Here is a 14,668-nt window from a genome sequence, read left to right as displayed (position 1 = left end):
TGGGGACCATCCAATTCTCAGCATCCTTCAACAGAATGAGTTAGTAGGTGGCTCTAAGTATATAGTTTATTAGAGCAATGCCCTAGTCTAACAGATCTCATAAAGAACTTAATGGTATTGGTCCTCTGAGCTGAGTAGATGGCAAGGATGATGTCTCTATTTACAAATAATGACACCGCGTCTCAAGGAGTACCAGTTGCAGTCATGAAATGATGTAGAAGACAAAGATGTCAGTTATCAAAGTATAGTCAGAAGGTGGTTTCAACAGTGACACACAAAGGACATAGTGGTAATAGCCAACTGAAAATATTGGCTCACAAAAGCCAGCTCTTGAGCAATGTGTCTGCTCTGATGTAATGCTTTATTGTGGCCTGGAAACTAGGTTCTGTATCACTGAAATCCTAAGAGAAAATCAAGACTTTCATTTTGGAAATCTATGTGGCAAAATTTCTGCACAGCTCTGTGTGAAACAAGATGATTTTCAGAGAATCTGAAACGAGTGAGTGGCAGGTCAGGGATGTAGTTCAGTAACACGGCTCCCACCTAGTATGCATGATGCCCCGAGTTCAATCCCTAAAGCTGCAAATAAATAAATAAATAAATAAATAAATAAATAAATAAATAAAATTCCACATGCTACGTGGCTTGGGTCTGGAACCCTGTGACTAAGGGCAGTGGGGGAATGTAGAGACATTCCCAGAATAAAGGATAGACACACAGACACAAGGATACAGAAAAGCTGTGGTCAGGCAGGATATGGACACTTCAATGATGAAGTGGCACCAACTACCTCAACAACTGGGAACCTCAAGGTGTTTATTATAGACAGCACATGGTGGAGAATTTAGCTCGTCTCAACAGGAGGTCTCAAGCACTGGGAGAAAGAAGCTGAAGTTGCTATTGTTTTGCCCACACTGGCAATTATTCATAATTCTTTGACTACAGGAAGAAGGCTGTCAGTTTTTCAGCTGCACCTTTATGGGGAAAGGCTTTGCCAATATTCCATGGATGCAAGACCGTAGTCCTTGTCATGGCTGTGCCCATGTCAACAACACACATTAACTCAGGACTTCACTCACTCAGGACTTCCTCTGTTCCCTTCAAACAAATAACTGACTAAATCAGCTTATCTGGCAAACTGTTTTAAAGATGGGAGTGTTTTAATCAATGGGGAAATCTATTTTCACGTGGCAGAATTTTATTGATTATTACATTAGGTGTTAATCGTTTCTGTCCATTTCTATGAATAAGGGCTTAGATGATAAATTATACAGTGACAAGATACTAGAGTGATTAAGACCCACAAGGGTTGGAATACTGGATCTGAAATAACCAGACTTGGTCAAAATATTGAAACAAACACACTCAGATAAATTTTGTTACTAATGTATACACGGATTTGCACTCATGTCAAACAAATAATCCTATATACACTAATAGTCGGCTATGTGCAATTGTTTACAAAGCCAAACTTGGATTAATACTTAGGCATTGAAGATGCTTCCTGTCAGTGTGACAAAATAGCTGATAACAATCCAATGATAATGAAATAGGATTGATTTTTGGGTCACACCCTCGGAGCATGTTTGCCTCATTGCACGGGCTGAGCATCACAGTGCAGAGTACGTGGCAAGGCTGCTCTTCTCAGTGAATGGCAGGCAGGAAGCAGAAGACAAAGACAAGAACATCTGTGGTCCTACTATCCCTTTCAAGGACATGGCCTCGGTAACTCAAGTTCTTTTCATGTGGCCCATTCACCTGCAAGTTTCACTGCATCCGAATTTAACCTCAGGTGGTGACCAAACCTTTAACATACAAACCTTGTGGTAACATTTAAGAAACGTTTCTTCTTTCAGAGGTGGTTGCCTGCAGACTCCCGCCATGGATCATGTGATCAGAGGTGCCAGTTCTGTGTTCTGCAGGCATATGAAACATGTTAAGGACTTTATTGAGCAGCAGAGATATATTAATGGAATCTTAAAGGACATCATTCATAACCTTCCCTGTAGCGCTTCCCTCGCGAAAGTGGTCTTTCATGATCCCTATGGATTTAAGAAGCAGACAGAGCTGTTCATTGACACAGAGGGAATCCACACTGGACAGTGTACGGTAGCAGGAAGATCCAGATGACTATTGGCAATTTCTTGTCCTGAGGACAAGCCTGGGGACAGGGGTAAGCTGTCTCGAGCCTCCTGGAACTATGCCATAGTCATCTCCCACAACCTGGAGACCAAGACTGGAGAGAAGCTGTTTCTAGGGTTCAAGAAGGTCATTTCCTCAGCCAACAGAGCTGTTGTTGGTGTGGTATCCAGTGGGGGCATAAATGAGAAACCTATCTTAAAGTACAAGGCAAAAAGTAGCTGCTGGCCACATGCACGGAGTGTGGCCATGAATCCTGTGGAGCGCCCCTTTGGAAGTGGTAACCACCGGCACTATGCGAAGAGATGCCCCTGTTGGGCGCAAAGTGGGTTTCATTGATGAGCGCCGGACAGGGCAACTACATGGAACCAAGCTGTACAGAAGAAAGACATAGAACTCAGGAGCTAATAAAGTATGTCATTTGGCTAGCAAAAATAAAAAAGTTAAAATTAAAATAAAAAAAGAAGAAGAGGAAGAGGAGGAAGAGGAAGAGGAGGAGGAGGGGGAGCATCCAAACCATAGCAAGAGCCAAAACATTGTCAGCCATAATAACATACTGTGTTAACACAACAAAATAAACTAATTATTGTGATTTAATGGTAGAATAACTAGTAAATATATTTATCATTATAACTTCACTTTCATAACAGTCTATGGACTAGGGAATAAAATGTTATAAATAGGTAAAGGTTTTTCCTTGCTGACCTCCACTAAATTCACTTTATAATTAGTCTGCTTTCTTTATATGTGAAAAAATGTGACATCAAAATAAGAACACAGTGACTACAGTACAATCAATAAAGTGGGAAAAATAAATACTTCTGTTTTTTTTTTTTTTCTGGAAGAAATTAAACCTTAAATACAAAGTGGTTTTTGTTTTTCGATTATAGTTGTCCAATTGCAGAAAATAGGCTAATCCATCTGGCCATGATCTAAAAGTCTACACACAAATAATAAACTAAGAATAGTAAGATAAACCAGGCAGTGGTAGTGCGTGTACTACAGACTACAGAGGCAGAGGAAGGAGGATATCTAGCCTGGTCTACAAAGTGAGTTCCAGGACAGCCAAGGCTACACAGAGAAACCCTCTCTAGAACCACCATCTCCCCCACAAAAAGAATAGTAAGGTAAACCAGGCCTGGTAGCTTGTGCCTTTAATCCCAGGAAGATAGGACCCTCCAAGTTCCAGGCTATCCAGAGATACACGGTAAGTCCCCGTCTCAAAACAGACAAACTAACAAAAACATCTGTAGTTGGCATTTTCTTGGACCATCAACCAGCTCCTAAATAAAGACATGCAGACTTATTAATTATGAATGCTCAGTCTTAGCTTAGGCTTGTCTCACTAGCTCTTTTAACTTAAAGTGTTTCTCTTCATCTACATTTTACCTTGGGACTTTTTAATCTTTCTTTCATTCTGTATATCCTACTTTCCTGCTTCCTCCATGTCTGTCTGGCTGGCCCCTGTCATCTCCATGGCATCTCTTTTTCTTTCTTTCTTTCTGAGCCCCAAATCCTCCTCCTCTTTACTCTCCCTGTCTGGAAGTCCTACCTCGTCCCTCGCTATTGCCCATTCAGCTTTTTATTAGACTAATCAGGTGACTTAGGCAGGCAAGGTAAAACAGCAACACATCTTTGCATAGTTAAACAAATCAACACATCTTTGCACAGTTAAACAAATATTCCATAACAAAAGCCCAGAACAACAAATAAAACAACAACAAACAAAAGCAGTAAAACAGGAGTTACTGAAAATTTTGGAGTCTCAGTAAATATGAGAAAATTATTTAAAAGTACTAGCTGGAAGAAGTGATTGATCATTTATAAGGATATTAAAATTTCCCTTGACTTGACATTTTGCTTTGTGCCTTAGAACATCATCTTGGTAAAGGAGGTAGTAGCCAAAACAATTGAATTATTTCTTACACAAGTATTTTTATTTGTGTTTACTTATTTTTAAATTAATTTTTATTTTTAAGTGCTTGTCAGTTTGTATTCATATTTGTGTCTGTATGTGGGTATGTACAAATGTGAGTACAGATGTCATGAAGACAGGAAGATGGCATCCAATCCCTTCGGAGCTGGGATCCAAGCTCTGGTCCTCATGATTGAGCAGGAAGTTCTCTTAATTTTTTTTTTTTTAAACTTTTTTATTATTTGATGGAAGAAAATTTTAAATAAATTTTAAAGATGCATTTCTGTGACATTGAATAGTAACTATAAATGTTTTCCTTTCCCGTAGAAAAGGAATATTTTGAAAATTTCGCCCAAATTTAAGCTATGCCAACATTTAAATACAACCTTATATCAAATATTTTTAAACAAATGTAGGTATTTCTAACAAATATAGAATATATACATAATACAATTTATCACCATCCCATGTATCAAAATTTGTTTTATGGGATACTGATAACAACACTAAAACTTAATCTTCTGTTAATTTTTATGCTGCTTAATAAAATTAGTCATTTAAATACCCGAGTTACAGGGCTAATGGCTCCTTCATCGTGGAACAGAAATCAGGTTTAAGTCTATGTATTTTTTTTTTTTATTTTGCAATACAATTCAGTTCCACATATCAGCCACAGATTCCCTTGTTCTCCCCCCTCCCGCCCCCCCCCACCCTCCCCCCAGCCCGCCCCCCATTCCAATCTCCTCCAGGGCAAAGCCCTCCCCACAGACTGAGATCAACCTGGTGGACTCAGTCCAGGCAGGTCCAGTCCCCTCCTCCCATGCCGAGCCAAGGGACCCTGCATAGGCCCCAGGCTTCAAACAGCCAACTCATGCAATGAGCACAGGACCCGGCGCCACCGCCCGGATGCCTCCCAAACAGATCAGGCCAATCAACTGTCTCACCCACTCAGAGGGCCTGATCCAGTTGGTGACCCCTCAGCCATTGGTTCATATTTCATGTGTTTCCGTTTGTTTGGCTATTTGTCTCTGTGCTTTATCCGACCTTGGTCTCAACAATTCTTGCTCATATAAACCCTCCTCATTCTCGCTAATTGGACTCCCAGAGATCCACCCGGGGCCTAGTCATGGATCTCTGCATCCAGATCCCCCAGTAGTTGGATGAGGTTTCTAGCACGACAATTAGGGTGTTTGGCCATCCCATCACCAGAGTAGGTCAGTTCGGACTGTCTCTCGACCATTGCCAGCAGTCTGTTGTGGGGGTATCCTTGTGAATTTCTGTGGGCCTCTCTAGCACTCTGTTTCTTCCTATTCTCATGTGGTCTTCATTTACCATGGTCTCCTATTCCTTGTTCTCCCTCTCTGTTGTTGATCCAGCTGGGATCTCCCACTCACCCAAGCTCTCTTTCCCTCGACCCTCGCCCTTCACTACCCCCACTCGTGTCCAGGCTGTTCATGTAGATCTCATTCCATTTCTCTGTCGTTGGGCGATCCCTGTGTCTTTCTTGGGGTCCTATTTTCCAGGTAGCCTGCCTGGTGATGTGAGTAGCAGTCCCGTCATCCTTGTTCCAAATCTTGAACACATTGGCATAGGAGACCACTTTCTAAATAGAACACCAGTAGCACAGACACTGAGAGAAACAATCAATCAATGGGACCTCTTGAAACTGAGAAGCTTTTGTAGGGCAAAGGATACGGTCAACAAAGCAAAGCGACAGCCTACAGAATGGGAAAAGATCTTCACCAATCCCACATCTGACAGAGGACTGATATCCAGAATATATAAGGAACTCAAGAAATTAGACATCAAAATGCCCAACAGTCCAATTAAGAAATGGGCTATAGAACTAAACAGAGAATTCTCAACAGAGGAAACTCAAATGGCTGAAAGACATTTAAGGAATTGCTCAACATCCCTAATCATCAGGGAAATGCAAATCAAAACAACTCTGAGATACCACCTTACGCCTGTCAGAATGGCTAAGATCAAAAACACTGAAGACACCTTATGCTGGAGAGGATGTGGAGCTAGGGGAACTCTCCTCCACTGCTGGTGGGAATGCAAGCTTGTACAACCACTTTGGAAATCAATATGGCGATTTCTTAGAAAATTGGGAATCCATCTCCCCCAAGATCCAGCTATACCACTCTTGGGCATATACCCAAGGAATGCTCAACCACACCACAAGAGCACTTGTTCAGCTATGTTCATATCAGCGTTGTTTGTAATAGCCAGAACATGGAAACAACCTAGATGCCCTTCAACTGAAGAATGGATAAACAAAATGTGGTACATATACACAATGGAATACTACTCAGCAGAGAAAAACAATGACATCATGAGGTTTGCAGACAAATGGATGGATCTAGAAAAAATCATCCTGAGTGAGGTATCCCAGACTCAGAAAGACAAACATGGTATGTACTCACTCATAACAAGTTCTCTTAATTTTAATATACACTCTGTAAAATACTATCCAGCCTGCCTCTTTACCTCTGTTACTAGCTCCTCAAAATCCCTCCACAATCATTCTGCCTCAAGCCTGTCCTGCTTTCATGAGTGGAGACTTTGCTAAACTGTGAATTATTTTTTAAATGAATTTCTTTCAAATACATTTGTGATTGTCTAAATGGTATTTAGATAAAGATTAAAGTATCTGTTACCCAAAGGAAGCCCCCCAAATAGTGGCCCCAATCTCTGGATGTGTGAATGTGTGTGTGTGTGTGTGTGTGTGTGTGTGTGTGTGCATGTGTGTGTGCATGTGAGGCTGTGTGTGTGTATGTTCATACATGAATGACTTTGTGTGTGTGTGTGTGTGTGTGTGTGTGTGTGTGTGTGTATTTGAGGATAGAGACTAGAGGCCAGTCAGTGGTTTTCCTCAGTCGCTCTTCATGTTATTATTATTTTGAGAAAGCTTTTCTGACCACCTGAACTCCACATTCCCTTTGGCTGGCAGGTCAGCAAGCTCCAGAGCCCCACCTGTCTGCTCCTGCAGCTCAGGATTTCAGGTTCCTACTACTATGCTGCATTACCTTTAGATTTTTGATTCCTCTCTGTGATTTCTTTGCTTTTTGATGCGTCCATCTCTTGTAACTATAGGATGGCCCCAAGAGAACATTGATTCTATTTAGTTCACAGTTCTTTCTCTGTAACATATTGATATTAAATATAACATACAGGCTATTTTGATCTTTATAATAATTACAATGATTTCATTTGTTAGTTACATTTAAGAAAGGCGGCTGTTTAGTTTTTTTTTAATTTTTGAACACTATTATTAAAGGACCAAGTTAAACAGATGGCAATTTATATAAATAGACTTTATATGAACAACTGCTACATTGAAGTGCATTGAATTTCACAATATTTTCAGTAAAAATGTTCACTCAAAGATAGTCTATTTATTAATATCCATAAATCATCAATTACTTTATGATCTGTAATCTTTGCAATCAATTGTTACCATATAATGAACATCAGGAGAGTACAAATGGAAACATTTGGTTTGCACTAAACATTAAATTCTCAGCACTAAATGAGAACTGGGACTACATGAACCCTGAGAGGCTGCAAAACAGACCAGCCAGTAACTGACCTCTAAACCTTGCACTCTCCATCTCTCCAAACCAGTGGTTTTTAACCCGTGGGTCAACCAATGGAAAACACGTATTTCCGATGGTCTTAGGAACCTCTAACAAATTTATTTTTTGTTGCTACTTTATATCTGTAGTTTTGCTGTTGAGCAGTGGCTCAGTTCCCAAGACCATCAGAAATACGTTTTCCATTGGTCGCGACCCACAGGTTGAGAATCGCTGGTATAAGCTGTTTCCTTTCCCTCCTCTGTTTTTAAATCTGTAGTTCAAAGCTGTAACAAATGTGGGTGAACCTACAGAGAAGAAAATGAGAAGTGGACCAGGTGTCATAAATCTTTGTTGTTAGAATTCCCCTTTTATTGTATTTTCATCTCTCCTTTTCTATTTCTCTCCTTTTTGTTCAAGATGTTCCGTTTTCGCTCATTTGTCCTTTCCAGATCCCTGATGAACTCTCTCTCTCTCAGCTCTCAGCAGGGCCTTTTGAAACACAGAAGTGAAATTGTGCAGGAGGTTGATGCATTAAAAGTTAGAAATGGCAGGCAGCCAGGGAGCTGTCCCTGAGCGGCAGGCTGCCTACAAAAGGACATGGACTTTTTGCAGATCAGGACAGGAAGGTAGCATTCTGTAATCAAGCACGAAGGAGGCAAGGAGTTACCATACACCTTGCAGCCTTCTTTGTGGAAGGTCACGCGTCTCAACTGTCTGAAGATTTACCAAGCATCAAACTCCTGAGCTAGCGCTCTGATCTCCGGCTCTGTGTTTTCCATGATCCTTACTCAAAGCCACAGAACTGTCACTACGAGGCACTTCACTTTCTCACTTCTAAGTTGCCATTGGTCAGTTGCCCTTCTCTGATGGCATTTGTTTTGACAGTCTTGTCCTTAGAAAATTTTAGTCAGTTTGTCTGATCAGTTCCTCGTGCCCTTTCAGCTCCATAAGATCCCCAAGTCTCATGCCGTTTGCCTATTCTGCAACCAGACAATCCTTGCAGTATTTTGCTGTCACAGTCTAGGAGGCATGGTGCAGGGATTTGTCTCTCTGTGTGTATATGTGTATTTCTTTACGACTCACTATAAAATGAGATAATTAGTGAGTTATTAAAAAATTAAAAACACATGATGGGAAACATGTGGGGAAGGCAGGGAGCCAGAAGGAGGTATTGGGGATAGATTTGACAGACATATGTTGTACATATGAATAAAACTTTTCAAAGAAAATTAAAATACTAGTAAAGAACTATCACATCCAACAAAATAAATAATGACAAATGAGCTATGGTTTGAGGCTCAGTGTGAATTATATTGTTCATATTATTACTGAATAGTTCATTTTCAGTTATCTTATAAGTGCTTGCTTTTGGAGAAACACAACAAAATGTTAATTAGTTAATATTGTATATACATCAACTAACTAATTAATTAATATTGTACAATATGTTAGAAAATCACAAATGCCATAGGAAGAATTAGAAAGCTGACTTCCTAGGTGTCCATGCTAATTGACAAAGTGGGTTTTCACTGATGAAATGATATTTTGTGAGGGGTTCCATTCTTATCTCAGATTATAATCCATCAGGATGTAACTCAGTAAGAGCAAGGATTTATAATTTATTTATTTATATTTTACATCCCTACAGCAGTTTCTTCCCCCTTTCCTCCCAGGCCCCACCCCTCCAGCATTCACGTCTCTGTTTGTCTTCAGGAAAAGGCAGGCCCTCCCATAAGTATCAACCATCCATGGCACAGAGAGCAAGACTAGACAGCTCTTCTACAAGGCTGGACAAGCCAACCCAGCAGGAGGATTTATACTTTACCCTACACTAATCATAGTGCTCAGAAGACCGTAGAGTCATGCTGATGAACACATTTTTCTTTATTTGGTAAATTAAACAATATTTTCTTCTATATTCTCTTTTAGAAGGGGACCAATTCAGTAGCACACTCACCTAATCCAACCAAAATTATTACCTTAAAATATGTTGCTAAAAGGTTAATCCTTTTCTCATTCAGTGTATCAGCTAACTACATCAGTTCTTTATCCAATATCAGGTTTGTTTTTTTTGTTGTTGTTGTTAAAAACAAAGGATTTTTTTTAAGAAAGATAAAATGATATAATGGTAGTAGGAAGTCCTTTATCCTTCAGTTGAGTTTAGTGTATCATATATAACATTTGGGAGAATATTTATTTCTACATTCATACTGCAAATATTCATTTTTCCCATGATTTTGTCTTAAATTCTAAAACTTGAAAGAAAAAGAAGACTGTGGATATTCAAGCCAAACTGAATTTTGGCATCAGCTTCTCAGATGTGTGACTTACATATGAAATTGAGAGCAAAGTAGAAAGGCAAAAAGCTCTTGAGGACTCAGAGATTAGTAGGCTTGAGACCATTGCACCTCCCAGTTATTAATTTAGCTTGCTCTAGTTCAGTAGTCAAGGTGAAGCATTCCCACTCTGTGAAGCTGAAGGCTGGTTTTGATTTCAAGAAGTCTAGAAAGGTCAGAGGAGCAGGAGGACCAGTTGAAGACCATCAAATGGTAGAAAGGGGGTGAATGTTAAGGATAGAGAAAATGTATAATTGCTTGGTTTGCTTCTCAACGTGACCCAAATTCATGTATGCTTGCAGGAAGAAAAAAAAAAAGTGTATTCACTCTACGAGTAAGCTTTCAGAAGTACATTTGGAGTCATTGCTGTTTTGACTCTTCTACAAGTGGTACCTTGCTATAGGTGATGGGTTTAAACAAGAGACAGTTTTCTCTTTCTGAGCTTTGAATAGCATTAAGTAAAATGCAAAGAAAAACAACCTATTATTTGTGCTTTGTACCATGAATACCTATCGTTTTCATGGCTCACTACTCAGAATTTCAGGCCTGCTAATGCAGACTGCTTTTCTGACAGGGCAACTAGAATTGTTAGAGAGAGACACTCATGAAGCTTAGGTGCAGCTTTGGCTCCCCTTCCTGTCCTCAAGTACTTAAGAGGATTGAGGTGGTCACCATACAGACAGTAAATGAGTATTTATTTAATATGTTCTATAAACTTGTGTAGAAAACTACAGCATTTAATGTGCATATGCAAAAATATCTGGGAGTTGACAGTTATGACTTGAATCTGGAAAGTTCTAATATGTTCTTGCTTTTTGCTCACTCCATGCCAAATGGTGTTTCTTGGATGGCTGTCCCATCTTCAGGAAGTGGCACTTAGCTAGCACAAGTGGGCTACCTTCAAAGATTGTGTCATGGTTTCCTGGTCCACAGTAATATGAAAATCTTCTACCACATTTTCTGGTTGCCATAACTATCAGATCTTCCCACCATGGTGATTTTAATCTCTGTGGACTGATGAGCCAAAATAAAACTTTGCCCTTTTCAGTGTTTTCTGCCATGCATTTTGTCCACAGTGATAGAACTAACACAGCAGATATTTCCAGTTTGACATATGTCATTAGTTTTTTTCCTTTTCTGGAGATAAAATTTGTATGATATCAGATGTGGGGGCCAATTTACTATTTAAGACATAAATACTTGGCTTTTTGTTAATATAGTTCCACAAAAATTATTGCTATTCTATGCTACCCATCACTCAATGATACCTGTTCCTCAAAATTCTTTACTCATTGACTATTCTTTTTTTTATATCATGAAATTTGTTTGTAAAATGTACAAATAAACTTATAAACAGTGCAGGTAACTATGTATATAGGATATACAATGCTTAGGTTATTCCTTACATTTGGAATTTTCAACTATGGAATATAAAGTTAAATGTAATTTTAAGATAAAAACATATTTTGAACTTCAACTTTTAAAATTGTAGTATAATCCTTACAAATTTTCAATAGTTTACATCTTTTTACCAGGGTCATATAGATGCACACGCTAAAGACAAGTTGTCATGAGTTGCTTAAGAAACAACCAGTGTATTTGGGGCTGAACAGAGTTGGAATTTAAGACACCAAAATTTTAACAGGATGAAGTTTTCTCCAGGATCTTCTAGGTCTCAAACAGATATCAAAGGCAAAATCCATAAGGAAAGAGAAGGGTTGCATTTGGTGTAGGCAAAGAATTCAAATTTGAGGCAGTTAGAGAGGCAGAGTAATCACAAATCTTGTACTAAGGAATGGTGTAACTAAAGAAAATTCATGAGGCAGTTTCAGAAAAGGAGTTGGGGAAAGGACAAAGGTATTTCTGGGAGAGAGCTAGGACAGATAACCCTGGTGGCGATCCATGGGAATGGAGTGCTCTACCATTACTCCCAGAATGCAAACCAAGTTGCGGTGGTTAAAAAGTTCTTTGGCACTAGCTGTGAGTGAATCCTGGATTCTGGTGTCCTGCTCTGCTGTTTCAATCTCCCTTCGTGTATGCAGCTTCAGCTCTGCCATCTTATCCTGAACTGGTTCTGAAAAATATACATTTTTCTTTTATTGTGTTTATGAAATAGGCTTTTGGAAATCAAATCTCTTGCTTCATTTCATTAAATTAATATGTAATTTAATTAGTATGTATTGACCCCAATAATTTCATTTTGAGTACAGTTCACATACATAAAGATGCTATAATATTTATTGAAGTAAATTTGAGGTAAAAGTATGGATTTTTTTCTAAATGAAAAAAAAAGTAAAGAGAAAAACACTACAGAGTCAAACCTTTATAGCAAAAAAAAAAAAGACCCAAACAAACATTTTTGTCTTATCCAAAGTGCATATCTGAAATAGAGCTTCAGAGAATGTATTATAAAGGGTACACAAATGGTATGAAGATTACAGTTCTAACAAAAATGATATAAAGCCCTTAAGTGTGATACTCACTCATCACTTCTGAGAACTCTGTCATTGTATGACACTGTCATTGTATGACACTGTCATTGTGTTGTCACAAATTCTGTGTTCATTGTTTTTACTCAGGTTAGAAGTTGTGAATAGACATGGGGAAGTTCTGGTAGTGTTGGCTGCTCAGAAATCCTGAGGCCTTTAATCTCACAGCCTTGAGCCCTCCTTCTTACTTAGTCTCTTGGGGTCTGTAGATTGTAACATGATTGACCTTTACTTTAGAGCTAATATCCAGTTATAAGTGAGTACATACCATATTTGTCTTTCTGAGTCTAGGTTACCTTACTCAGGATAATTTTTTTCTAGTTTTGTCCATGTGCTTTCAAATTTCATGATCTTATTGTTTTTAACAGATTATGTAATGTAACACATTTTCTTTATTCTTTAATTGAGAGACATCTAGCATGTTTTCAGGTTCTGGTTATTACAAATAATGCTGCTATGAACATAGTTGAGCAAGTGTTCTTGTGGTATGATTGAGTATCCTTTGGGTATATGCGCAAGAGTTGTATAGCTGGGTCTTGAGGTAGATCATTTCCCAATTTTCAGAGAAATCACCATGTTGATTTTCAAAGTAGTTGCACAAGTTTCCACTCCTAACAGCAATGGAAGAGTGTTTCCCTTGCTCCACATCCTCACAAGAGTGAGCTGTCACTTGTGTTTTTTATTTTAACCATTCTGACAGATATAAGATGGACTTAGAGTTATTTTGATTTACATTTTCCTGATGGCTAAGGAAATTGAATATTTCTTTCTTTCTTTTTTTTTTGGTCTCATACATTGTATCACAAACATAATTTCCTCTCCCTCCACTCTAATTACCATCCCCCCCTCAAACTCCCCTCTTCCCCAGATCCACTGCTCCTCCACTTCCCTTTGAAGAAAAGCAGGTAGCCCAGTGTTATCAACTGAACATGGCATAGCAAGACATAATAAGAGTGGGCATAAATCTGCATATCAAAATTGGATGAGGCAACCCAGTAGGATGAAAAAGGTCCCAAGAGTAGGTGAAAGAGTCAGAGACACCTCTTATTCCTACCATTTGGAATCCTACAGAACATTTCTTTGTGTTTCTTGGCCATTTGAGATTCCTCTGTTGAGGATCATCTGTTTAGATCTGTGCCCCATTTTTAAATCAGATTATTTGGATGTTTGATGTCTAATTTCTTGAGTTCTTTATATCTTTTGAAAATCAGCCCTCTGTCAGATGTGGGGTTGGTGAAGATCTTTTTCCAAACAAGGATGACCCCAGCTAAGACTCCTAGCAATAGCAGATGTGTAGGCTGAACTGGTCATCTCCTGTGATCAGGCAAGACTTCCAGTGGAGGGATTAGGACATAACCTTGGACCTACAGTCTGTTCTGCCTATGTCATGTGCTGGGTTAAGAGTGGTTCAGAGATTGTGGAAGTCACCAACCAATGACTGGTCCAGCCTGAGACATATGCCACAAGAGTAAGCTCACCTCTGACACTACCTAGAGTATCAGGGCCCATAGGTTGGATGGCCCAGAGACCTAAGACAGAACCAAACATCTTTGGGAAAAAATGTCAATGTAATGATGCCTAATGATATTCTGCTATACTCACATATTGGTGCCTAGTCCAATTGTCATCAGAAAGGCTTCATTCAGAAACTGCTGGAAACAGATGCGGAGACCCACAGCTAAACATTGGGTGGACCTCAGGGAATACTACACAGAAAAGGAGGAAGAAGGATTGTAGGAGCCACAAGGGTCAAGGACATCACAAGGAAATCCACAGAATCAACTAACCTAGGCTCATAGGAACTCACAGAGTCTGAACTGACCACCCAGGATCTTGCACGGGACTGATCTAGGCCCTCTACATATATGTGACAGTTTTGTAGCTTGGTCTTCTTGCTGGATACCTAACAGTGGGAGCAGGGGCTATTCCTAATGCTTTGGTTGGCTTTTGGAAACATATTCCTGATACTGGTTGCCCTGCCCAGCCTTAACACAAGGAGAGGAGCTTAGTCTTACCACAATGTGATATGCCATGTTTTGTTGGTATCCATGGGAGGCCTGCCCTTTTCTGAACAGAAACTGAGGAGGAGTGGATCAGAGGGAAGGCAAAAGGGAGGTGGGGGGAGGGAATGGGAGGCGAGGAGGGAGGTGAAACTGTGGTAGGGATATAAAATAAGTGAATAAATTTAATTGAAATAAATAAAAATAA

At 39.4% G+C, this 14,668-nt stretch overlaps 1 pseudogene; it reads left to right on the top strand.

The window, feature by feature from the left end:
• Nucleotides 1-1,881: 1,881 nt before the first annotated feature.
• LOC131904747 (large ribosomal subunit protein uL2-like) lies at nucleotides 1,882-2,533 on the top strand (annotated as a pseudogene).
• Nucleotides 2,534-14,668: the final 12,135 nt, after the last annotated feature.

Source organism: Peromyscus eremicus, chromosome 2 (genome assembly GCF_949786415.1).
Source record: "Peromyscus eremicus chromosome 2, PerEre_H2_v1, whole genome shotgun sequence".
Taxonomy (NCBI): Eukaryota; Metazoa; Chordata; class Mammalia; order Rodentia; family Cricetidae; genus Peromyscus; species Peromyscus eremicus.
The sequence above is the reverse complement of the archived record's forward strand: the minus strand, read 5'-3'. Positions and strand labels throughout refer to the sequence as shown.